General features: G+C 36.9%; 1 protein-coding gene across 7 annotated transcripts in view; it reads right to left on the bottom strand.

Moving 5' to 3' along the window:
* The window catches only part of LOC114464610 (protein-methionine sulfoxide oxidase mical2b-like), a 76,844-nt gene extending 55,445 nt beyond the window's left edge, over positions 1-21,399 (bottom strand). For all 7 annotated transcript variants that reach the window (XM_028448984.1, XM_028448985.1, XM_028448990.1 and 4 more), the window contains exon 1: positions 21,149-21,399. The gene's annotated coding sequence lies outside the window, so the exon portion shown is untranslated. The remainder of the gene's footprint in view (positions 1-21,148) is intronic.
* Positions 21,400-25,649: the final 4,250 nt, after the last annotated feature.

The raw sequence follows: 25,649 nt of genomic DNA, 5'->3' as shown, positions 1-25,649 counted from the left end.
GTCGTTTGTCTATTCTTTTTATTATTCAGTATATTTTTCTCTTATTTCACGTGTTTGAGTTGCTTGTAACATTTATTATTATAATTTTTAACTAAAAATAGAATTTATAAAACCCCCATATTGTTATTGCTTTTATTTGTTAATTTCCCTCTCTGTCACTCTCAACTACTCCCTGTAGTGCTAGTACCCCATATGCTTTATGTGGTGTAATGTGTTTCTCCAGTATCTTCAATAACAAACTGACACCTTTAGCAACAAATGCAAAATGATTTCAGTCTTTGAGTCTGAATAGCCAAGGCTGACCATTTTTTTTTTCCTTCGTCCTCCTTTCTGAATGCCTGGTAGGATTAAGACCAAGCGTGCGCCCGCAGGGACTAAGCTGAGCAGTCACGGGAGTAGCTGTAGCTGCAGGACTACGAGGAAAAACTCATATCTACAATCAAACAAAAGCTGCAGTTCCATGACTGTCTTTGTCCCTTCACTGCATAGACTCATAACTTGTGTGGCACACTTTCACGAAAAGCTTGTTTATTATTACAACATGTTTTTTCCCCCCTGATACCTGGTTTGTTATCTGAAATTAGGGCTGGGCAAAAAAAATCGATTTAATCAATTTATCAAATTTGTAGATAAAAACGTTTTTTAATTTGCAAATTCAAGTGGCCCTCCACCACGATTAATTTTTGGCCCTTCAATGAAAAGAATTTGGGCAACCCTGATTTAAAAAAATCTCCAAATTTTAGAGAACATACAAAAAAATGATGCTTTTTCCTGTGTGAAGTTGTCATATTTTAGTCACTCGATTCAGTCTCCTAAACTCTACTCAATACAGAACCTTTTTTTCTTTTATCTGAGGCCAAGCATTTCCTGGATAACCTCATTGTCAAAGTATCAGATCCTGATCGTTGAATACCTCTCAGCATCATTCTCACCATTACAGGCATGGAATCTGCTTTCTTGTAGTAGTACAAAGAAAGGATTGCATTTCTCTCCCTCTCTCAAACACATTCACACACAATAACCAAAAGGCTAAAAACAAAATTAGCTGAACCCGTTTCTGCACGCTGTGTGTGAGCCCACGTAGCACATCGCTGAGGGAAAAGTATATGCGTAATGCCCAAGCTCAACACCTGGTCGGTCCCTTACATCCCCAAGAAACACGTACTCTTCTATTATATCCTTTGGTAAACCCTGGAGGAGTTCTCATATATCTACTAATAACTTGGCATCACTCGGTCTCCTCTCGGTTACTACTCACCCCTCTAAAAACACACAGAGACGTGCACACAGTTGCACGCCAACACACACCTCTAAATTTTCATGCCATTTCCAGCCCTGGGGAGAAGAACCTTATCCCTGCAGTTTATAACCTGCAGGTTTGACAAGTCAATTGATAGCCTCAGATAATAACACTTAAATACATGGTGATCTTTGATCTCACCCCTTTGGCAAACAAGGACAAGTACAGGACACCAAGTGGGAAACAAAAACATATTCACTTTTTATAAGAAGCCTGTGTGAGGATGCACAGTGCTCATGGTTATGGGAAAGGTCACAACCTTGTGAGCTGTGCTTTAAACAAACCCAAATCTGGCAGGGGGAGCTTTGATGCAGGAAGTGTTTAACTTAGTATCTTGTATGACAGTGGTCAGGATGGTTGACAATACATTACACCACACAGGACTCTACACAAACTTTTCCAGTGGTGGCACTGATGCGACTAGAGGTGGGAGAAAAAAATTTGATTCTTAGATGCATCGAGATTCGGAGGTAGACGATTCTGAATCGATTCATAAATTTCCAGTAATCGATAATCTAAATTTTAGAGTCCGTTTACAAGTCCGAACAAAAAGGCCGCGGAACTGTGGCGGCAGCGCGTTTCCAGAGGAACACTAAAGAAAGCACCACAACAAGGAAGCATGGATGTGCGGGACTTAAGACCAGCCCCGTGCAGCTTAAAATCTGACGTTTCTTTAATGTTTACTGTGTAAATGAACTGGACAAGAGCCACACTGTATGTAAGCTCTGTTACACTAAAATTAAGTACTTTGGGAACACAACGAACATGAGAAGCCATATAGCACGTTTCGGCTGCTGCTGTGGCTAAAAGTTCATCTGCTAACCAGAGAACAGTCGAACAAGTCACAACAAAGCTTCCACCCTCTTCGGAAAAGGTAAAGTGGATTAACAAGTCGATTGCAACATTTATTGCTAAGGATTTACGTCCTTACTCGTTCGTGGAAAACCAGGGCTTTCGTTCGCTGCCGCAAACTTTGGAGCCGAGATATACCATCTCTTCTTCACGTTACTTTACTGATACGGCCATCCCGAAGCCATCACTCAATCCGCTCGGTGCTCTCAGTGCGCTCTACCCTGCCCTTCTCGCCCAAGTCAACTCGGCGAGCCCCCCATGTGCTCTAGTGCTACACGTCCCCGGATGCCTCAGTGCATAACTCTCAGTTTCCTCCTTTTGGATTTTCAAAATAAGGTCACCCTACACACTTGCACAGATGCGACCAGATTACATTTTCACACTGAAAAAATACTTGCATATGCGACCAATTTGGTCGCAGTCTCGAGCCCTGCCACATCAACCTACATTTTAAGGAAATAAAGACCATACAAATAGTTCCAGCGAGATTCATTTTGTCTTATTTTTTTATCAGTATGTTAAGTTGAGGTTTTGTTTATTCAGACAAGGTTTTTCTGGAAATTTCTAATCTCCCGACATGTTTCGACCGTCAACTGCCAGTTTTTGTCCGAGATGTTCTGCTGATCGCCTTTGATGGTTCCTTCCTTCCTTCCACGTCGGGCGGCAAAAAAAAGTCCTGAAAAACCTTGTCTGAATAAATGAAACCTCAACTTAAAGACCATACGAACACATGAATATGGTTTTGCTCTTTTTTGAACAGCACACTGGTTTTATTTACTGACTACACACAGAGTTGATCTTGGTTGATCAAGTACTCTAGTATGAAACAAAGCAGATAAAGACCAAACATATTTATTTGATTTTAAGCGACTGCTTTAGACACACTCTGGAATGCTTCAACATGCCAATAAAAACAGTTAACATGGTATGCCTCGTGTCAAACCACGCACAGTTTCTGTTTTGTGGAACTAATTGTTCTTAAAAAAAAAAAAATCACTCTTGATATAAACCGTATGTTCTGGTCAAACTTCCCTAAAATGAAATATTTTCAAAGATGATTTCAGTAACTTGGGGCTCTATTTTTACGATAAAAAAAAACAAAAACAAAGCATTTTTTTAATTAATCAAGGGGTGCTATATATAATCCTGTTCTTCTGAAACTGGACAAAACTTCCCAAGCAACTGAACAAATATTTTTAGGCTAAACCACCTAAATAAGCAATGATCGTATTTGCCTGTTTGCTGACATGTATAGAAAATGATTGCTCTGACTGCAAACTGGAAAATGACAGCGGAATTGGTAGTCTAAATAAGGTCCAGTGGAGCACTGGTTGTTGCCTCTTAATGCAGAAAGGTGTTGGGGTCATTGGGCTCCTTGCCTGACTTACTTACTCCTTGCCACACTGCTGTTCTATTGAGGTGGGGTTACTCTAACTTGTTCCATTAATAAGCTCCATCCCTCTGCAGGATCAGCAGGTACAGAAGATGAGACATTTCTACCACATTACCACCAAGCTCTCATATATGTCACATCTATTCCTGAATGCTGAATGGCTAACCTAATTATTAGGTCAGTCCACTCAGTAGCTGCTGGTATTAATAAGAATAGTGATACGCAACCCAAGAACCTTTTTAAGTTTACAAGAAACTAGGGACTCCTTATTTATATTTCTAATAGGATACTATTATATTAGCATCCTCAGAGTCCAAGTTTATGATGTTTTAACAAAAAAGTTAACAAAACAGTAAAATGTTTAAACGAATGTTGATAGCAGTTTAGGCATAAAAGACAAAATGCTGATGCAAAAATATTTTTGGACATAAACAGGAAATACAATTTGGATTTACCCAATAGCATCTCTATCTCCTTGGTTTTTAAAAGCAAGCATTAGCTGTGTTTCCATTACCCTTGGAAATGTGCAAAATAGCGCAATAAAAACTGGTAATTTAAAGAAAATACTCAAATATCGCTAAAAAGTTTTTACGCTTTCATGAGGAGGAATTTCAGGCGTTTCAATATTGAAATGTGTCGCTAAAGTGCTATGGAAACACTCTTTCTGCAAATACACGTCACATGGCGTGACGTAGCTGGTCACATGACAACTTCTCTCCAAGAAAATCGCGCGGCACATGTAGACAGAAGAGAAGATCGAGACATTTCTTAACATTACACTTAAAAAATATTACTGCCACATTAGACGGCACACAACAAAGGAATCCAGAGTTTTATAAGTAGGTTCTGAGCATCCATCTTCTGGCAGCAAAGTCTCGCACAATTTTTATTTTGCAAAAATCTTTAATAGAAACTCAGCCAATGACTATAAGGAGTATATAAAATTGCATTTTTGCAAATGAATACAGAACTGTACAATAAAGCTAATTGAAAATCTATTAAGGTTCCCAAGAAGGCATAAAACCTTTCTAAAAGTTTTAGAGAAATAAAGGGAAAAAAAACAAAAACTATAGTAGAAAAAACACTTTTTACAAACTGGCTGTTTAGAAGAAGAAATATTTCCTCCTTTGTTTGCATCATGAAAGGAAATGTTACCAATGAAGCTCTGTTAGTGTACTGATGTGTTAGCTGAACATTGTTGCAGCCTATATATACCTCAAGCAAAGTTTGAGTAGGACATCCATAGGCAGAAATCCATAAATCCACATTAGTATCTAATATGCACCAATCTGAGGTAGTGGTGCTACAGTCTAGAATTTAGGCCTAGAATATGCTGATTTAAAGACAACATGAATCAACAACACAACACAAGAGAGATATGAATGAGTGTTGTGAGGACATGTCTGCCAGAGGGATCAAAACTGAGTCAACACGTCTCTGCCCAGAGCTATGGAATGACAGGAGAGGAAGGTAAGATAGACAGCCATGCTGATCCTTTAGATGGAAAATGTATGGAATTTAGCCATGACCACAGAGAACACAGGACTTGGCTAGGACAGCCAGTGCTCCTGGTTGTTGAGGTCGATTAGCTCCAGCACTGGTGATTAGCTCTGCAAACAGGAAATATGAACAGCTGGAATGTCAAAAAGCCAAAGCATGGACCCACTGTCCTCTGAGAAACAGGCCCCAGAAAAATGTGCTAGCCAAAAATCACAAGATTGCTCTATGCCAGTAATGGCTACATTCAAAAAAAACTTTCAATTATGGCCTTTTTCAAATAAACAGTATCAAAAGTAGCATATTCCTTTCTCCCAGCCTTTGACTTTACTGTATTAGCACTACATTGGTTTGGTTTGACAAATGTATTTATATTAGCCTGTAAAACACAAAGATAGTCCTTAAAACAACATAACTGTTACCCATAACTCTGAGACACGAATGACTCTGAACTCAACACTTTGCAGAGGATTTCAAGGTCATTTCACAAGAAAAACATTTTTCCTCCTTCCTTTACTGAATCACTGTCAGGCTTCTGAACTGCACTGCTTTTATCATTTGTTGATCCTATGGCTACAACAACAGATCGATGCAACCTAAAAGCAAAAACTTTAATCGTCTGAACATAAACTTATAACCCACAAAGGTCACTGACCTAGAAAGTAAATGAATGATTAGCATTATACAGTTTATTATACAGTATAATTTAAATCAAGTAACAGCACTTCTATTTGAGTAGGATATATCAGTACTCTTTAAACATTTGGCTAACCTTAGCTAACCTTTTTTGGCTAACATTAATCAGCTAACCTTTATCAGCTAACCTTTTTTTGGAACTTTGAATTACCTCTACATAATGTCCAGTAGGAGTTTCTTACGGTTTTCTTTGCACCTGAGTTCAAACAGGGTCTTAGGTCTACATTGACCTCAATTTTGAAACTCAGCTCAACCAGTTTGTTGTTAAGCTGATCAGACCAAAAAAAAAAAAAATCAGCTATAGGGCAATAAGGTCATCTGGCTTTGTGATGGGAAATGCAGTCAGCTATGAACACCGTTTAGTTCCTCATCGTCACAGTCAAGCTTTGCTAAGAGTCATGAATAAAACCAACCAAGTAGACAGTGACAACCTTCCTGATGGAACATATACTGTACATCTCGTACCCTCTACAACTGCTTTACACAGAAATATGTTTCTCAAACTACTTGTTATTCCAAGTCAATGCATATCTACTTCTTACCATTACAGAGATGTGTTTTCGTCATGTTGTTACTTAAGAGGAAAGGTTTGACATTATGTTTCGAGTCTCTCTTTAAACTTGTTCATTTGTCACAAATGTGTTTTTGTGCCAGTGTCAATAATAAGTATTATTTTTGAAACCTTCAATACTATTCAATAGGGGTGTCTCGATCCGATATTGATAGAATATCGGCCCGATATCAGCCAGAAAACAAATATCGGACTTTATCGAACTGCATCTAAAATCTACAATATATATTATATTTATTCAATTGTAGAATACTGTAGATATTGTGTTGAAGGTTAACGTTTATGTAACCAACTGGTTAATAATAAATGGGTAAATTAAACTACTGTTGCTGACTATTGTTCTCTGTTTGAGTAACATCACTTGATCAAGCCTTTTCTAACATTTCACACAACAAAATAAGTAATAAAAGTATATATGATTCGTACTGATAATGGATCTGATATTGGCCAATACTCAAGGTTTCAATATCGGTATCGTATTGGAAGTTAAAAAGTTGTATCGGAACATCCCTACTATTCGATAGTATTGTCTCAAGCTAACTCAAGTATCTTAATAGGTTTTTCCCTGTTACCAACAAGTATACCTTAACATTTAAATTAACTTTTTTGTCTTTTTTACTTGTACTTGCTCCATACTTCAAGTATTTTCATTGATTAGGGAGCCTAACAAGGTAAGCAATAAATACTAAATAAATTAAACAATGAATATTTGTTTTGAGTGTATTTTAGAGCTGATTTATGACCCGATATGACTTTTCCCCAACAAAAAACTTCCTAAAGACGTTTAACATCCAGGAAGAGTATAACAAGCAAGTGTAATTAGTTTTCACACTGCTGAAGTTCTCTATGGAGGGCAAACTCCAGTGTAGATATCTCTGAGCGTCATCACATTGCTCTACAACTGAGCAGCACACACCCACACTTAGCCTTAAGATAAGGACGTTTTAGGAGCACTAAACTCTCCTCAGCTGCATATTTGTAACTCCCTCATGGTGGGAGGCCACGGTGCTGAAAATTAGGTCATTAATCCTTTCTTTTTAGCCTTTTCCTTTATTCAGAAAACCATTTACAATCCACAAATCCACAATCAAGCATCAGTTTTATTCTTTTCACTCTGTTCTCATTCTGTTGGATCTAAGTGCTGCATTTGACACTGTAGATCATACAATTTTGTTGCACAGATTGCAAACATGGGTTGGACTAAATGGAAAAGTAATGCAATGGTTTAAGTCCTACTTGGAGGAGCGAAGATATTTTGTAAGCATTGGAAACTTTGAATCTGACAGATTACCATTGTGCTGTGGGGTTCCTCAGGGCTCTGTTCTTGGACCTCTTCTGTTTAGCCTATATATGCTTCCTTTAGGACAAATTTTACAGAACTGTAAGGTTGATTATCAGAGCTACGCAGATGACACAACTATATCTATCACTGAACCCAGATGACTATGGTCCCATTGAGGTGTTGTGTGACTGTTTAGAAAAAGTAAACTGCTGGATGAGTGAAAACTTCCTTCAACTAAACCATGACAAGATGGAGGTGATTGTCTTTGGTAACAAGGAAAAGAGGCAAGGCAAGGCAAATTTATTTATATAGCGCATTTCATACTCAAGGCAACTCAATGTGCTTTACATGATAAAACATTCAATTGTTTAAAATCAGAGGACAGCTGTCAGCAATTATCTTGAGTTTCGATCTTTAAAAGCTAAAGACCAAGTCAAAAACCTTGGTGTTCTGATTGAGTCAGATCTTACATTCGGCAGTCAGATCAAATCTATCACAAAAACAGCTTCTACCACCTAAAGAACATCTCCAGAGTGAAAGGTTTAATGGCTCAGAAAGATCAGGAGAAACTGGTCCATGCTTTTATATCCAGCAGACTGGACTATTGTAATGGTCTTCTGACAGGAATCCCCCAAAAGAGCATCAAACAGCTACAGCTGGTTCAGAACGCTGCAGCTCGGGTCTTAACCAGAACAAAGAGGTCAGAACACATTACTCCAGTTGTAAAGTCTTTACACTGGCTCCCAGTCAGCCTCAGAACTATACTTAGTCATGTTGTTGATGTCATGATGATTTTAATTGATTTTACTGATGATTTTAATTGATTTTACTGATGATTTTAAATGTTCTTATTGATTTTAAACAATTGAATGTTTTATCATGTAAAGCACATTGAGTTGCCTTGAGTATGAAATGCGCTATACAAGTAAATTTGCCTTGCCTTGCCTTGCCTTGTTGGAGGTCGTCAGTGTATGGCTCCATCTGAATAGTCCCTCCTATCTCCTTTCCTATCCACTTTTCCTTAACCCCGTGGATGACGTCATAGGGTTAAGAAAAAGATAGGACAGGGGTCACCATCCTTACTGAAATGGCTAGTGAATAGTCCGAATGCCTACCAGTTTAAAAAGCACTTATTAAATACTTTTTTTCCCCACTTTAAATATCCGGAGTTTCTGAGAAATCTATGTTTATGTCTATGATTCTTTTGAAATGCGAAATAATACCTAACTAGTCTATTACTATGGTCTACTGCCGGTGGTCATACATATACATTAATGTATATGTGTCCCTCCTTTGTCCTATAGACCCCTATACAAATGGAAATGATATGAATGATGAGTGCACCCAGCCAATAGGCTTCAACTTCCTGTTTTTGAGACTGTCAATCAAAGTGAATGCAGAACTGTGCACGAAAACAAGGCCGTGCATCACAACAGTAAATATGATTTTGGCTTTAACCTGACCCATAAACCTATATCAATGCGACCTTGTTATGTTCCGCGATGCGCATGCAGAAAAGTATGGCGTGGCTCCCGGGTGATTGCCAGAGGCAGTGGGAGGAAGTGAAGCTGTTTAGGGCGGGACATCGAGATGTTTCTCAGGAAGTCTGAATAGCACCTTTAAGTTTCAACATGCAAAACTTTATTTCTCCTTATTTAAGCATAAGTTTCATTTTCAATAAGTTTCACAGAAAATCATCATGTTCCTATTTTACTATCCACTAATGACTTCAATTAATAGTAAAACATGTAACTTGTGTTTGTACTTCTACAATTTAACCATTATGTAATATTTTTTCAAAGGTCCGCTTTGCCTTTTTGAACCTTTCACAACCCATACACCAAATCTGTGACACTAAAAAACATGTCACAATGTTTGAGTGAAATGTATTTTTAAAGATGGTTAAGTGCTGCAGTATGTAACCCTACTATGGCACTAACTACATCTGTCTTTATCTGTGTGAGTTTGAAGCTTGGAAAGTAAATCAGATTTTAGATGGATCACAATGGTGACGAGAACTCCAACACAGACCTGAGGGCACATCACATGGTACATGCGGGCAACCTGGTGCCCGCGGACACCATGTTGGTGACCGCTGAGTTAAGAAAAGGCTATCACATTGTTTTGACAATCAGACGCACTTCCACTAGGTGACGTAATAATCCAACAGTGCTGAAGGTTAGTGACGACTGCTGGGTTGAAAAAAAATACACTTTTCAGAAAATGTACTACTAAAAGAGCATTTATAACACTTTCCCTGTGTCTCTAACCATTGTTATAATCTCAAATATTAACAAGGTTTGAATTAAAATCAAAGTATCCCTTTTTCTTTAACGACAGAGTGCTCTGTTTTATGTCAGTTATAATCTGATAATATGGCTTTCATCTGATAAAATATGAGTTTTAGATTATTTAAAGTTGTTCAAGACATATTATTGCATTGGTAACTTACATGATCTACATCCCTTTTCATTCATCATGGGTTTCCGTGAACACTCGGATGAGCAATTCCCTTTAGATGTTGTCGCCAAAAGGAATTGTGGGTCAGCATTATCTGGTCTCCTTTAAGAAGGCATCAGTGTTTCCAAGGCTAAAGGAGGTTATAAAGGAAGCATTGAGCCACCTTTCCTTAGCTTTTAAAGAATTGGAACGCTCTTTATCATGGCCGCCACTTAAACACTTCCGGGGGTTAAGGAAAAGTGAATAGGAAAGGAGATAGGAGGGTATATTCAGACGCAGCCTATGTTTCTTTACTTACACCTACACATTGCACATAATTAGTAATTATTCAACCTTTTTTTTTTTTTCTTAGTTTGCCTTCACCAACATTTTACATTCAGTCTGAAAAGCCTAGTAAGTGCATGTATGTCACAGCAATACAAGGTTTACAGTGAATCACTCTCAGGTTTCACGGCTGTTGTGTCAGAGCCAAAACTGTACAGCATAACATCTGAGACGTTGGTGCCATGACTGACTTCATTCTGCAGGTGAGCGCTAAGCATAGACATAACCATTCAGTGACTGATAATAACCAAAGCAACAAGCAGAAGATCAGTTTGCAGTTTCACTACATGCATCCCCTGTAACACTGTAACATTGAGGCAACTTGTTGCAACCTGTTGAATGCAGTAGCGGTGGAGGGTAAAAATAGCAGAAAAAGTGACTTTAATGACAAAAAAATACTAATTCAAATTACACAGTTGCTAAGGAAAACTAAACTATTAGATCAAAAGCATGTATGCCCTGTTTACAAAATGAAAACAGCATCAAACTCATCTATTTAGTATTAGATTCATAGACCAAAGTGTTGAGAACAAATGTGCAGTATTGAATTTTATACTTGTCCGAAATGTTTAAAATCTGTAGAATTGATTTCTTTTAAATTTACTCTGCAGTTTATCCTAAATTTAAAACCCCATCTGGACTTTTTTCCAATATAAATTGTAGTATTTCACAGGGACAAATTAAAAATATATATATTTTGATTGCTTTTTGACTGGAACCCTCTGAACTTGTCGAGTTATCTTCACTGTTGTGCGAGTTGCACAAAATAAAATCAGTGTCATTTTTTAGTGTTGAGCCTGTTCTACAAGTTTGCAATGGATGAGATGTCTATATTCACTATTTATTAAGGTTAGAAAATAATTTATGTATGTAATGTTTGCTGATCTTTACAAATTGAAAGCCATCAAATGAAAAATAAAGGCTTTTTTTTTTTTACACATTTTTTTGAGTAAGTGATATCCGCTTATGCTTATTTTTTTTACCAAAAAACTGTATAGATAATTAAAGAGGAATAAAGACATAATATATGAGTTTCTATGACTTATTAGGAGTTGCAATTATGAAATAGGTAAACAGAAAATCTATTCATTTGAAAATTCTGACGTGTTTGTGGCCGAAACCTGCAGAGAGTCTAAATTCAAATCTATTCAAATGAAGTGACCACAAAGTCAGTGCAGGTTATAGTGTTGTTAACTACTGCACTAATGGTGATGCCATTTTTCAAAGGAATAAACAGTGACTTTAATGCTGAAAAATAAAAAGGCGTGTGACGTCCACCAGTAACACATCCAACTCAGTGAGTTTCACTGCCTGCTGAAGCGAGGAGCTGCGCTCTATTTTCTCCTCTCATAAACATAAACCAACAGTGAAAAAAGCTGATGTGATTAGCGGCTAATGCTATCCTAGCTCAGTGCTACAGAGATAACTTTTATCTGCTACTACCACATCCTCACTGATTCTTCCTAGTCCGGTGCCGGTTATGAAGGCCATGTCATACAGCTCCAGGTGGTCACACACAGCTTCTACTCCATGGTTGAATGGGTGAACAGACCGGTGTCCGTGTTGACGGCCTGATGTCATCGTCAACAAAGACTCTGAATGCGCTCTGCATCAATGTCTGATCGCTAGCAGTGTGACTGTATGTTTGAAAACAGGTTTGTGGTTTAAAATCTACGAAGGTTTGAACTTTGAGAGAGTTTAAACAAGAGAGAAATGTTCATTCCTGTCTGAGAAAACTTGTATAATTGTAAAAAAAAAAGCTGACTATTTTGCGGATCTTGCCTATTGCAGGTTATTTTTAGAACGTGACCCCCACGATAAACGAGGGACTACAGTACACAAAACACCTATTTCTCTCAAATATTGTTCACAAATCTGTTAGTGAGCACTTCTCCTTTGCAGAGATAGAACATCCCACCTCACAGGTGTGGCAAATCAATATGCTGATTAGACAGCATGATTAATGCACAGGTGTGCCTCAGGCTGGCCACAATAAAAGGCCACTCTAAAAATGTTCAGTTTTGCTTTTTTTGGAGGGAAACCCTAACTTCAATTAACTCAAAATACCACAACAACATGCAAATTGCACCTAGCCCTGATCTTGGAGGATTAGAATAAAATAAACTGTTGAACTTCTTTTTATTAATTTTTCCTTACGTAATTGAATCTGGCAAAAATTTGTCTAAAAACGGGTCGACTGAAGAAAACAAACCTGGTGTCTCACCACATGTTCCTGTCCCTCAGACAGTTTGTCTGGCTTTGTCTGAGCACCATATGCTTCTTTGTACTGAGAAAACATTTAATTGGTCCGTAGATACGGGCCCTATAATCAAACTCCTAATCCTTACCGTAATAATACCAGACCACAGGTTTAGCTTTGCCTGGATTACACCCACTACAGTTTGCAGTTCAACACAGTGTGAACCCATGATAGCGCAACATTTAAAGGAAGATAAGCGCACTAAGGAAGGATACATTAGTAGACTTAAACAACAACTGGTTTAAGCGAGCATAGTACAGTGATGTAATGCATGGAAATAACAATACACGGATCTGTTACAACAGACTTTATACTGGTGGCCCTCAAATCAAATCCCCAAAAATGGTATTTCAAGAAGTTGGAAGAAATATAAAGCCCAACATAATGCACAAAATAACTACATAAACAGACACATTGACAGGAAATTGCACAAAGTACACAAAAAAATTCCTAAAATACACAAAATGACAACAAAGACAGACTCAACAACTACTTAGACAGAATACTACAAAAACACAAAAAACAACACATTACAGAATAGTTCCAAAGACACACAAACTGTCAACAAAATGACACTACAAACATAGACACAACAAAAATACAGAAAGTGACCCCAAAAACGCACGAATCAACAATATGAATGCAGAAAAATAAACTAAATTACAACATCCCATCCCTGCTTTACAATCTCTGATAGCTGCACCATAGATCTACAATGCATCACACTGTCTAGACTTAGCATTGGTTAGGATTACATTTTATACCCATGGGTCCATGGGAAGCAAGATTTAGCAGTTGAATAAGATTTAATCCCTGAATGGGTGTAGAGTGTACGGGAGGGAGCCCTGCTCTAACTTCTCTGAAGATTTTAGGATCTTTTGATCTTTAAATAAACGTTTTCCTCACTGAACCTCCTTTGGTTTTATATTAATTAGTGATGATGCAGGAGGCATCCTCACCATTGTTGTCCATTTTTTCTTCCATCTGTCGTTAACTCCTCCTACACCGTTTGTCCGATTTTGATAATTAATCTATCGAAACGTTCAGAAAGTTCCTGAGATGTTTGCTTGTACTTCTATAATTTTTAACTTTTAAACTTTTTGAGTTATTACTTTTTTTGTGACTTCTCATCTTTTCAACCTTATTGCTAATGTTAAACTATTGCTAGGTCAATACTTAGCTAATGCTAATGCTAGGTTAGTACTAATTCTAGGATAATGCTATTGCTAGGCGAATGCTAATGCTAGTTTAACGCTATAGCTAGGCAAATTCTAAAGCTAGGTTAATGCGACTATCAAATTAATGCTAATGCTAAGTTAGTGCTAATGGTAGGATAATGCTATTGCTTGGCAAATGCTAATGCTAGTTTAACGCTATAGCTAGCCGAATGCTAAAGCTAGGTTTATGCTAGTCTAATTCAATTCAACTTTATTTATGAAGCGCAAATTACTTCAATTATAGGCTATTGCTAGGTTAATGCTATTGCTAGGCTACTGCTAGGTTAGTGATAATGTTATATGATAATGCTAGGTTAATGCTAATGCTAAGCTAATGTAGTGTGACGCAGCCAGCAAATGCAAATATTCTGGTTAACAATTTTCTCAAATACATATTTGCTAACCCCCTTGCTCTTCAAATCATGTTTTCAATCCATTCAAACTCCAAAAATCAGACACCAAAGCGAACCTTAAAAAATAATGCCAAACAGGAATAACTTGAAATGCTTCACAGAGCAGCAAGAAAAAGTGAGTAACTGTTGATTTTTCTGCCTGTTAAATAGTTGCCTGATACAACACTGTTTAGACTAGAGAAATGATGAGTAAAAGTTTATTTTTTTACTACTATCACAATAACATCATACAAAGATTATTAACTGAACAAGTTTCCATTCAAAAGCCATTTCAATCATCCAACAACAACACTAACGTGGGCTTCCTCTGACACTGGATCTCAGCTTGGTGCGACAGTGACGTTGGCTCCCTGGTGTATTTTCGTCTCGTTGCTTTTTCCCCTGAGCCGATACATGCAGTGACACCCCCTTATAAGTCAAAAGCTCATTTCAGGAAATGACAGCCTAGTATGCAACACAATTGAATGTTTTTCCATCTCTAACAGATAACAAGGAGACACCAGCATGAGATGCTCCTGTAGATTAGCATCCGAGGACTAGACCACGGTACAAAGTGGAGATGAAAAGACAAAAACAACAAAAACATTTTTACAACGATTTCTAATCTTATTTTACACAATATTTACTTTTTTAAGTAATTGCACCAGTTATATTATTTATATAAACAGTAACCTAATGTTACTTTAGGCTGGAGGTGAAAGCACAAACAAAAGCAGAAATGTGGTTAACTCATTCAGTGCCAGCCATTTTCAAAATTTCTACTCCCTCAGTGCCAGCTGTTTTAAAGCATTTTGACTAATGTGAATTCTGACACCAGATTCTGAAAGATTAAAGTCTCTAATTTCATCAGAATTTTTATTTTTTTTTTTCTTTCTAGCTTGTTTCGTTCTTCAGCAGTTAAATAGAGGCAAGTCTCACACAAATCGCCAGTTTGTGACAAAAAGCTGAGAAAAGCAGCTTTTTCTGAAAAAACCTATTAGTGACTTTGAAGCATTTTTTTTTGCTTTAGTGACACCTCAACATTGTTTCCTTCTATAAAACTACAAAAACAACACTGAGACCAGGCTTTTGATGGCATCATTATTATTATTTTGCTATCTATGTCAGAATTGAATGATTTCTTACTGTATTTTGGCCGTTCTCCAAGTCTCTCCGCGCACACAACTTCCTCCTCATCCTGGACATGCCGAGTGTCAGCGCTTGCCCCGTTTTTTTTTTTAATACGGTAGTTTTCTCTCACCATCATGACACTCTCAATAGTCCACTTAAGTTCCATGAATGCTCTGGTCGAGTGTGTGCTGCTGTGAGCTGCTGGTACTTCAGAATCAACTCCTGTAGCGCCAATTTCTGTCTCGTAAACTCCTTTCCTCTCCCTCTGAGCTCTGCCCATAACAGGTGATCTCTCATCCAAAGGTGCACCTACATGTCACCAGTTGGTCACTACATCATGGTACAAGTTCAATATTCACCGGAGAGCTTTGTCACACTCCTAGCAACCTAAGCCGAAAAACACAATTAACATTGTTAGACGTGAATGGCACTCAGTGAGTTAATAATGGTAATTTAAAGCAAGGCCTTAATTAATGCACCTTAAAGTGCAAACAGTCATTAATGCAACAAATCATGTTTTTTTTTTTTTTTAACATTATTTCATATTTTGATATAGTTCATAGATGGGATACGTAGATGTAGTCTGATGCTATAGAACTACTATCTGTGCTCATTGTCTAAACTGAAACAACAAGAACAAAAGCACTCAGAGCGCTCAAACCTCCGCAAAGCACCAAATCTCCTCTTAACCAGATATTGGCAGTTATCTGGATCAGTGATCCTGATCGTTGATGAAATGTGCAATCCAGCTCAGATCTGGATGAAACTCTGTGAGGAAACAGAGGAACCAATCAAACATAACTGAGTCAAATTACATAAAGATCGATCAATTACAAACCGATATGATTTTTTCAAATTTCGCCAATGACGGGAAATAGGAATGCATCGATTTTTCAAACTAATCCAGAATCAGTATATTGATGAATACGTCCAAAATGTAATGGAATTTTCCATGACATAAGGTCTGCTTTTGGTTAAAAATGTAAATAAACAAACGGTGAGAATATTAGCATCTTGTTGGAGGTAAAAATCAATAAATAATAATATTACTCAGCAGAAGGATCACGTTATGGTGAAAGGTGGTAACAGTGGCCACATTCCACGCACCTGGGAAGAAAGTTTTGGGGTTAAGGGTCTTGCTCAGGGACGCTTAATGCTATGCATAATGCCCTGCTGGATTTGAGCACAAAGCTGCAAACACAAAAATTATAGCTAAAAAAAAAAAAAGATCATCAGAAGGAAGAAAACTAACTCCCATGTGTTCTGTTTACTGATGAGACTGATACTTATGATCAAAACATTTTTTTTATTGAAGAAAAACACGAATTCCTGGACTTCTGGCCCGAGTCCTCATTGCTGACCAGGCTCCGCCTCTTACCCACAAACAATCAGTGCCTGTAATCTACTACTTGCTACAATTGTTTTTTCTAAAGCCGATTTACCTCACACCCATAATCCATACAAAAGAGGAATTATTATGATACAGTGTGCAAGTAAAAATCATTCCTACACAGCCTACAAAGACTTGAATAAATCTGAAAGCTGATTTATTTCCAATGATGTTTGATCCATTCTTCTTCCCACATGCAAAAGAGAGAAAGTTTATCCAGCTAATGAAACAGTAGCTGTCTATAACATGCTAATGAGTCGTCTTTGCCTGACTGATTTCAGGTCTCAGAGGACCTAATGCCACCTGTTAGCGATCTATAGACCAACAATAAAGAAGGTGTACCATATAAGATTAATCAGAAAATGTGAATAACTTAAAACAGTTTCAACATTTCCCTTTTTACTGAGTCTGCATTGTAATTTATAATGAATTATCAATCTTGACCAATGACAAAGTCACCTATAAGTAGGGCTGGGCGATATGGCCTTTTATAAATACCGCGATATTTTTAGGCCATGTCACGATATACGATATATATCTCGATATTTTGCATTACCCTTGAATTAACACTTTGATGCACAAAATCACACCAGTATGATGATTCTATATGTCTACATTAAAACATTCTTGATCATACTGCATTAATATATGCCAATTTTAAACTTTCATGCAAAAAAGGGGATATCACAACTAAGTCAAAGTTGACATAACTGTATTTATTAAACAGTGAGTGGCTCAAACATAAAATTGTCAACAGAAAGTGCACGTTCTGTGCAAAATTGTCACAGAGACATTTCAAAACAAGACATTAGTGCAGGATGCAACTCACATGGCATTTCAAAACACAAAATTAAAGTGCACTTTTTGTACATAATGCCACTACAATATTTTAAAACAAATAGTGCCCTTTTGTGCATGTTGTCATTAAGATGACATTTCAAAAAAAAAAAAAAAAAAAAAAAAAAAAAAATCAAAAAAAAAAAAAAATCAAAAAAAAGTCCGTGAGTTTAACGGGATGGTCATTTTCAACACCGCACAGACTACAAGCTGCGATATATCGAGTATATTCGATATATCGCCCAGCCCTACCTATAAGGTGAAATTTGACACATGCATTGAATACAGAGTAAACAAAACAATAAATAATTTATCACCCACAAATGAATTTCAAAATAAAAACAATATATGATCTCTCTAATAAATCAAGGAAGTTCCGCATGCGTGCGTGTTTGTGGAGCGAATTTCTCCCCAACGCGTTGTCTGTTTGACCTGAAACTTTTTTGACTGCTTGCACATAGGTTGAGTGTGTGCATGCATTATCCTGGACTTATTTGGTGTTGCAAAATGTTTATTTTCATTTTGTTTTGGATTATGGCTCCCAACTTCGTTCGCGTCGTGGTACTTCCGGGTCCATTTTTTTTTTTTTTCCTCTCAAAACGCATTTCAAAAACCTGTGACAGAGTATGTGCATGCGCATGTGAGTGAGAACCCACAGAGGAGATGGAGAGAGTCCCACAATGCACCAGGAGGACAGGTAGCAAGTCACACACACACACAAACGCACTCACTCAAAAAAAACAAAACACATATTTCAGAAAAATACACCAAACGACAACAAAAATATGAAAATGAGTCAAAATACACAAAACCAAATATTTATACAAAAAAAAATACACAAAATGAAAACAGAAATGCAAAAAAAATACACAAAATGACTCCAGAATAACAACAATGGCAACAAAATACAATAATTATGCAAAAAGACATCCTTTGTACATCCAACCTTCAAACACATACTCATTTGGCCATAATTGACAACTCTACTTAAGCTCCTCCCACTATATGAATACATTTAATGTTTAAATATGTCTATAATCCACCACAAGGTAAAAAAAAAATTTAAAAAAAATGTAATATTGGCCAAAGTATTAAACATACTGTATTTCAAGTTGTTTTTTTAAACAATATATAGAAGACATAGGCATCTGGTGGTTCTCTGTCTAAAAGCACAAAACAGCTAAAACACAGAATTAATGCAAAAACACAAAAGACCATGACAAAATAAGAGAACACTGACAACAAAAAAGAAGACCTAACCCTTTGTGTCCTCCTGAATTAATGCTCAGATTGGTCATTATTCTAGATACTGACATGAATGTTGATAATGTGGCCCTCAGAGCAGAAAAATCACATTTTTGTGGCCAATGCTGTGATCAAAGTTGCCCATCTATGACACATAGTTATATTTCAAGTCTTTGTTTGACTGCATTCATGTTTTCAATATTTGTATGCCCTTATATGGGATTAGGGATGAAAATTAACCTAGGCTACAATCTCACAATTTTTTTTTTTAAATTTTTACCTTTATTTAACCAGAAAAGTATTTTCCACTGCAGGAGACATTGTAACTGCACAAAGAAGTGCTGAAACCTGGGCATGTTGACCAGCTTGTGTTTTTTCAATAAAATCTAAAAAGAAAATACTAACTTTCTGCATTTATTTGTTGTTCTAGGCATATACGTACCTCAGTTAAGTTGCACTAAAGTCATGTTGCACAAAAGTCAAAGTTGGTTTAAAAGTCCACAGGCAGATTATATATTATTTTTTTATTTTAAGTTGTTGGCACATGACATGTAGAAGCCAATGTTTTGAATGTAAAATTATGGGTGTCCCGATCAGATATCAATATCATCCTGAAAATGAATATCGGATTCAAATTTCTGAATTTCCAATTTTATTTTCAATTTTTTTTTAAATTCTTTTTCCCAATCATTTTTTATTTATTTTATTCAATTGTAGAATACTATAGATATTATGTTGAAGGTTAAAATGTATGTAACCAATTGGTTAATAATAAATGGGTCACTTTTTCTCATACCTACTGTTGCTGACTATTGTTCTCTGAGTAACATCACTTGATCAAGCCTTTTCTAACATTCCACACTACAAAATAATTCATTATTATTTTTTATTAAAGAAAAAAAAAAAGGAATAAAAGTATGTATTATTCATAGGGATGTAACGATTCACTCAACTCCCGATACGATTCGATTCACGATACTGGGTTCACGATACGATTCTCTCACGGTTTATTTTACAAAATGGGACTGTCGACAATTATTTTTTTTTGGGAAAAAAACTAGAAAATACGGTACTATTTTCCTTTTATTTTTCATTGTCAAAAGAATTCCTTGATAAACTATTCAAAACAATGCAATTTAACTAAAAATAAGTCTTGAATGAAATAAATAAAGGAATAATACAAATGAAAATGAAGCCTATTACTTTAAATTCTGGTTCTATAATAAACAATGCAAAACTGCATAATAGTTATTTTTCTTTTTAAAAGTGAAACTGAAAATGTATTTTGTGCCTAAACAATTGGACTTTAAAAAAATTGCAATAATTTACGTCATATTTGTTTGGACCAGCAGAGGGCGCTGGTAATACAGTGGTCGGTTGGCATGCAGATATCTTGCAGTGAAGAAGAGAAGCTATGCTAGCAGACAGAGCTAATAGAAAAACGTGACTTTTACAGATATTCAAGTAATATTACAGATATTCTTTCGGTGCTAAAGGAGTACTGAATCATTTATTAACATATTTAAGAGTAGAAGGCGGCTAGAAAGAAAGTATTAGCAGACTCCGCCCACCGCCTACACTCTGCTGGTTAAAAAAAGTACTGCGATTCAATTTTCAGAAAATCGATATCAACCGTGATACCTATGAATCGATTTTTAACTGCCTTACGATTAATCGTTACATCCCTAATTATTCATGCTGATATCAGATCAATATGGGTATCGGCCGATACGCTAGGCTGCAACATCGGCATCATATCGGAAATGAAAAAGTTCTATTGGGACATCCCTAGGTAAAATATGGTAATAAAATGTATTTCATACATAATGTTCTCATGAAGGTGTACAAAATTACAGATTAGTTGTTTCTTAAGTCATATATTGGTGGGAAAATTTGCAATAATCGCGTTATACTTTAAAATCGGGATATATCGCATCGTGACCTGTGTATCGGGCAAGGCAATTCACACCTCTACATAAAACCCAAACAGAACGACAGGAAAAACAGCCCAATCAGACTAAGGAGTGACTATGCAGAGCCTGGAACAATTAAAGGTGTAGTTATCTGAAGGTAGAAGAGGTCAAACACGTGTTGGCGACAGGAGCTCCTCGAGCCCAGTTCTGGTCCGTTCACCTGCTGCACCTCTGACTACCAGCGTGAGTGAGTGTTTAAAAAGTCAGCAGCAAAACACAGACACGATAAAACTGCTCGTGTCAGACTTTTTTGTGGGAGCTCAACGTCATAAAGTCAACATATTAAAACAGCAGTTGTGATATATAAAAGCGTTCACGTTATACTCACGCTCAGAGAGGATTGGAACGCTGTCAGCTGCTCGCACCGGATGCTTCATTAAAGCGGGTGACAGCAGTGCCGCTTTCTCTGCTCACCGTGAGACCATCAACTGTCCTCTGGGGATGCTGGCTCATTGATGTCGGTACTCCGGTGATTTATCCACGTCTGTTTCCACTCATGACAACTGAGTCATGAGAGTGGTGCACACAGACAGTCCGCGTGAGAACAGCTTCTAGACCGGTGTCAAGTCACCTGACAGCAAGCTGATGCACTTCCGGTTGTGTATTTTCATAATACGCTGCTCCGAAAACACATCAAATAGATACATGATTAGCCCAAACAAGTGATAAATTTAGTTATCATAGTATATCGGTATGTAAATGAAATTTAGTAATATATAAACGTATCCATCAATCCATCTATTTTCTAAATCATCTTTATCCAGCTCATAATTGGGTGGAAGATATTAGTCTGTTGCAGGAATTCATTCATTGACATTAGTTCATTTATACATTTATTCATCTACTTTGAATATTCTTTTAAGTAGATTTGTCTCATTCTGAGACTTTTATTTTGAAGGCAAAAACCGGACCTTTTATTTCAAGGTTGTTGTGCATTTGTAAATTACCTTATTTCACGCCCATTTCATTAGTAGGATTGTGTTAATTAAAGTTAGTTCGGCCTGAAAACAAGTAATGACACTTTTTTTCTAAAATTAGGGTTCTGACGTCGTTAATTGTCTTAAGTCTATGCACGCGGTTCGTTGCAAGAACAATAAACTTACAAAGGAATTACAAACAAGTTTAAATAGTCAAACCTGTAATACCTGTGCGACACATCGGATGCTTGTAAAAACAACTACAAAAAATAAATCTTATTTCTCATACATTTAAAAAAAATACACTGTTTTTAGAGTCTCTCTTTTATAATAATATATATTACTATCAATCACCACAATAATACAATACACTATTATATTGTAGATGTTGTCCTCTGAAGGGAACTAGGAGAGAACAATCCTTTTTAAAAGACTGCCATCTAGCGGTTCTAATTTGCAGTTACACATGTTTTACAACGCATCAGCATCATTTACATAGTAACAGACAGAACCACAAAACTAGAAATTACTTACAACATGGAATTCCCTTCAGCCTCTATAAGGTTTCTTAGAAGGAATTAAGAAACAGGATAATAGTCTGATGAGTTTCTCTATGTAATATTGCATTTTGTAAATATTATTTGTTTTTTTTTTGTTTTTTTGTGTTTTCTCTTAGTTAAAGCTTAACTGACCTAATGGAGCCTTTTTCTTTAAACCCCTTGAGGGTTTTCTGTTTTCCCTGTTATGTCTTTCAAAATGTAAACTCATATACTTATTGTTAATGTTAACTTTGCCAAATACAAATAAAAAAAGAAATAAAATTACTCATTTCAGACAAATTTTAGAATTACACTACGTTATGTAGGTCAGTGTTTCTCAACTTGGGGTACGCGATAGCACTACAGGGGGTACTTAGAGAGAGAGAGAGAGAGAGAGAGAGAGAGAGAGAGCAATTATCTTGATTAGAACATTAATTGAAAATGCAAAGGGTGAATTGGAAATGAGCTGTAAATGATACAAACTGTAGCAATAACTAGTACATTTGCATTTCCTGAAGTAAATGCAAGTGAGATGCAGGTGCTGCTAACTTTTTTCAATTTTTTCAAGCCATTGCAACCTTTTTCAACGTTATTGCTAATGTTCAGCTATTGCTAGGTTAGTGCTAATGCCTTTTCACACTCTCGGAAATCTCGCTCTCGTTCAATGGTTCAATGGTCAAAAGGGATAAACTTGCCTTGGCTGACAACGAGTCTGACAGAGATTTAGATTACTTTTACCATTAGACCATTGATTCCTTGAAATATTTTTTGCTGGAACGTGGTATGTGTCTCCAAAGATATGTCGAGTTAGCTGCTAAAGCTAATGCTGCACACAAGCCTAAAACGCAAGTTTTTCCTGACTTTGTAAACAGTGACCAATTAACTAAACGGTGCTGTTTCACTTATCGGCCTGTTTACTGTCCATCTTGTGCACTTCCTTCAAATTTTTAAACTGAATTTAAATAATAGCGTAATAGAAATAATCATGGACCTGGTTAGGGAATGGTGTTCCTTGTGATTTTACCTTTTCAAAGTGAGAACTCACATTCTTGGAAATCTCTTGGAACTGCTCCCATTGGTTTTTAAAAGTGTTCAGATCGGCCGAAAGGGGTTTCAGCGGAAGTCCCTGGTCCCCCCTCGAGTCCGAATATGTGTAATAATAATAATATAAACACTAAAGATCTCTGGAATAAAATTACAAACACTGTTAGGTTGGAAATATCAAAAGAGTGACGGAGCTTGTTTACATTTTTATCCTTCTTGAGTCTCGACCTATGACCCCCCCAGATCGCACATGCACAGTTCCAGAGTGTGAAAAGGCTCATGCTAGGCTAATGCCATTGCTAGGTAAATGTTAACGCTAGGCTGATGCTAATGCTAGGTTAATGCTAATGCTAGGTTAATGCAGTCAGTGCCCAATCTTTTTACGGGCCTGATAGTTTTGTCACTTCCTTCACTCGCAATGCTTACGACAAAGATCCTGGGACGTGATATTTGAATGTAAACCGACCATACAACTTTTGGTGAATATTTTAATAGTACACATTTAAATATGTGACTGTTTTGTGATGTTTTTAATTGTTAATATAAAAAAAAAGAATAAAAATACAGTCAGAAAATAAGAGAAAAACCAAAATAAATCGTAATTAACTCAAAATATAAATTTGTAATTATTTTCAAATAGCAGGGTTTCAACCTTTTAATTAAATAGTACATGAACTACCGGAAAATAGGCCGACCAGATGGACACACATTTCGCGTCCATCTGCTTTATCTTATTTACTTTTTGGTTTTTAATTTTCAATGTTGTGTATTGTGTTTTTTAACATTTTTTTTTATAGAACAATTAAAAACACCACAAAACAGTCACATATTTAAATGTGTACTATTAAAATATTTAACAAACGTCGTATGGTCGATTTACATTCAAATATCACTTCTCAGCAGTGTTGTATGGATTGCGAGTGAAGCAAGTGACGTAGTCTACGCGCATGTGTTGAAAGGATTCAGATTCAGATTCAGAATACTTTATTTGTCCCCAAGGAGCAATTCAGTTTCAGTTACATCCCGACTAAGAAACATGAAAGACAACAGCAAACCACATGGGGGGACAGGTACGGGAGTACTGGGGAGCAGCCACAGCAGAGCAGCACTCTGTTCATAGATGAGAAATATGAAACAATGGGTAAGAAGAAGAGGTAAAAAAAGGCAAAAAACCAAACTAGGTCCTTGAGGGGCGGAGTTTGGGATCATGAAAAAACACTTCAGCTAACATTGCGACAAAAACCAACAAACACAACATTCAATTCAATAAAACAGCACGTTAGCGCAGGGAATTTGTCTTGTGGATGAGTAGATCACAGGTCAGCCACAAGATGGCGCTGCCTTTACGGCTCGCCTACTGATGCCATCTGCTGGGAAAGGGGAGAGTTGCAGCCAGAGGAGACGGTGAAAAAACAGGTTATGTATGTGTTGTAGGAAGGCCTGTTTACTCACTCTGCTGCTCTCTCTCACACAGTTCGTCTCCGATGCCATTGGCGTGGGACGGCGTTGTCGTAGAGATGTCCTCGAGAGTTTGTTAGGACCTGAAAGGATCCAGTTTGTGAAAATATTAGGCAGTGACAAAGCTAATGCTAATGCTAGACTAATACTAACGCTAAGCTAATGCTAGATTACTGCTACCCTGATAGCACACATACATCTTGCTGACGTCGACACGATGAATGAAGTTGCATCGGCGAGACGTATTATGGCGAGCCTTTGCTCAATGGGCAGACGTTGCGGAGACATCGGCGTTTGGACGATGTTTGGACGATGGATTAAAGATGCTCAGCGTGGCCTCTCTACAGCTTACATGAACCTTTAATTAGCTCGGATCATTCAATTAGTATAAATATCTCCATATCCATAGTCGAGTATTTACTGAAATCTGATAAGAATATGGCAATATCACAACAACAACAACAAAAAACTATATACTACCACTAAATAGCTTATTATGTGTGGACAAAATAAAGAGAGACACAGTTCATGATCATAAATGTATTTTCAGCAGCACAAAAACTGACATTTTACAGTTCTACAATTTAAGTGCTATCACCGATTTGGGGGGAAAAAAACACATAAAATGACGCATTAGGATTAGAACGCTGACGCACGATCCGAGGCCGACATCGGCGAGACGAGTGCGTGCTATCTGAATATGATTATGCTAACGCTAACTAATGCTAATGCTAGTTAATGCTAATGCTAAGCTATTGCAGTGTGACGTGGACCAGCACCTGCATCCTCACTTGCATTTTCTTCAGGAAATTCAAATATTCTAGTTTCAGGAGGCACTAAATACTGTTTCATTCCACTTATTTACTAAATT

The sequence above is a fragment of the Gouania willdenowi genome, chromosome 6 (genome assembly GCF_900634775.1).
Source record: "Gouania willdenowi chromosome 6, fGouWil2.1, whole genome shotgun sequence".
In the NCBI taxonomy this organism is placed as follows: Eukaryota; Metazoa; Chordata; class Actinopteri; order Blenniiformes; family Gobiesocidae; genus Gouania; species Gouania willdenowi.
The sequence above is the reverse complement of the archived record's forward strand: the minus strand, read 5'-3'. Positions and strand labels throughout refer to the sequence as shown.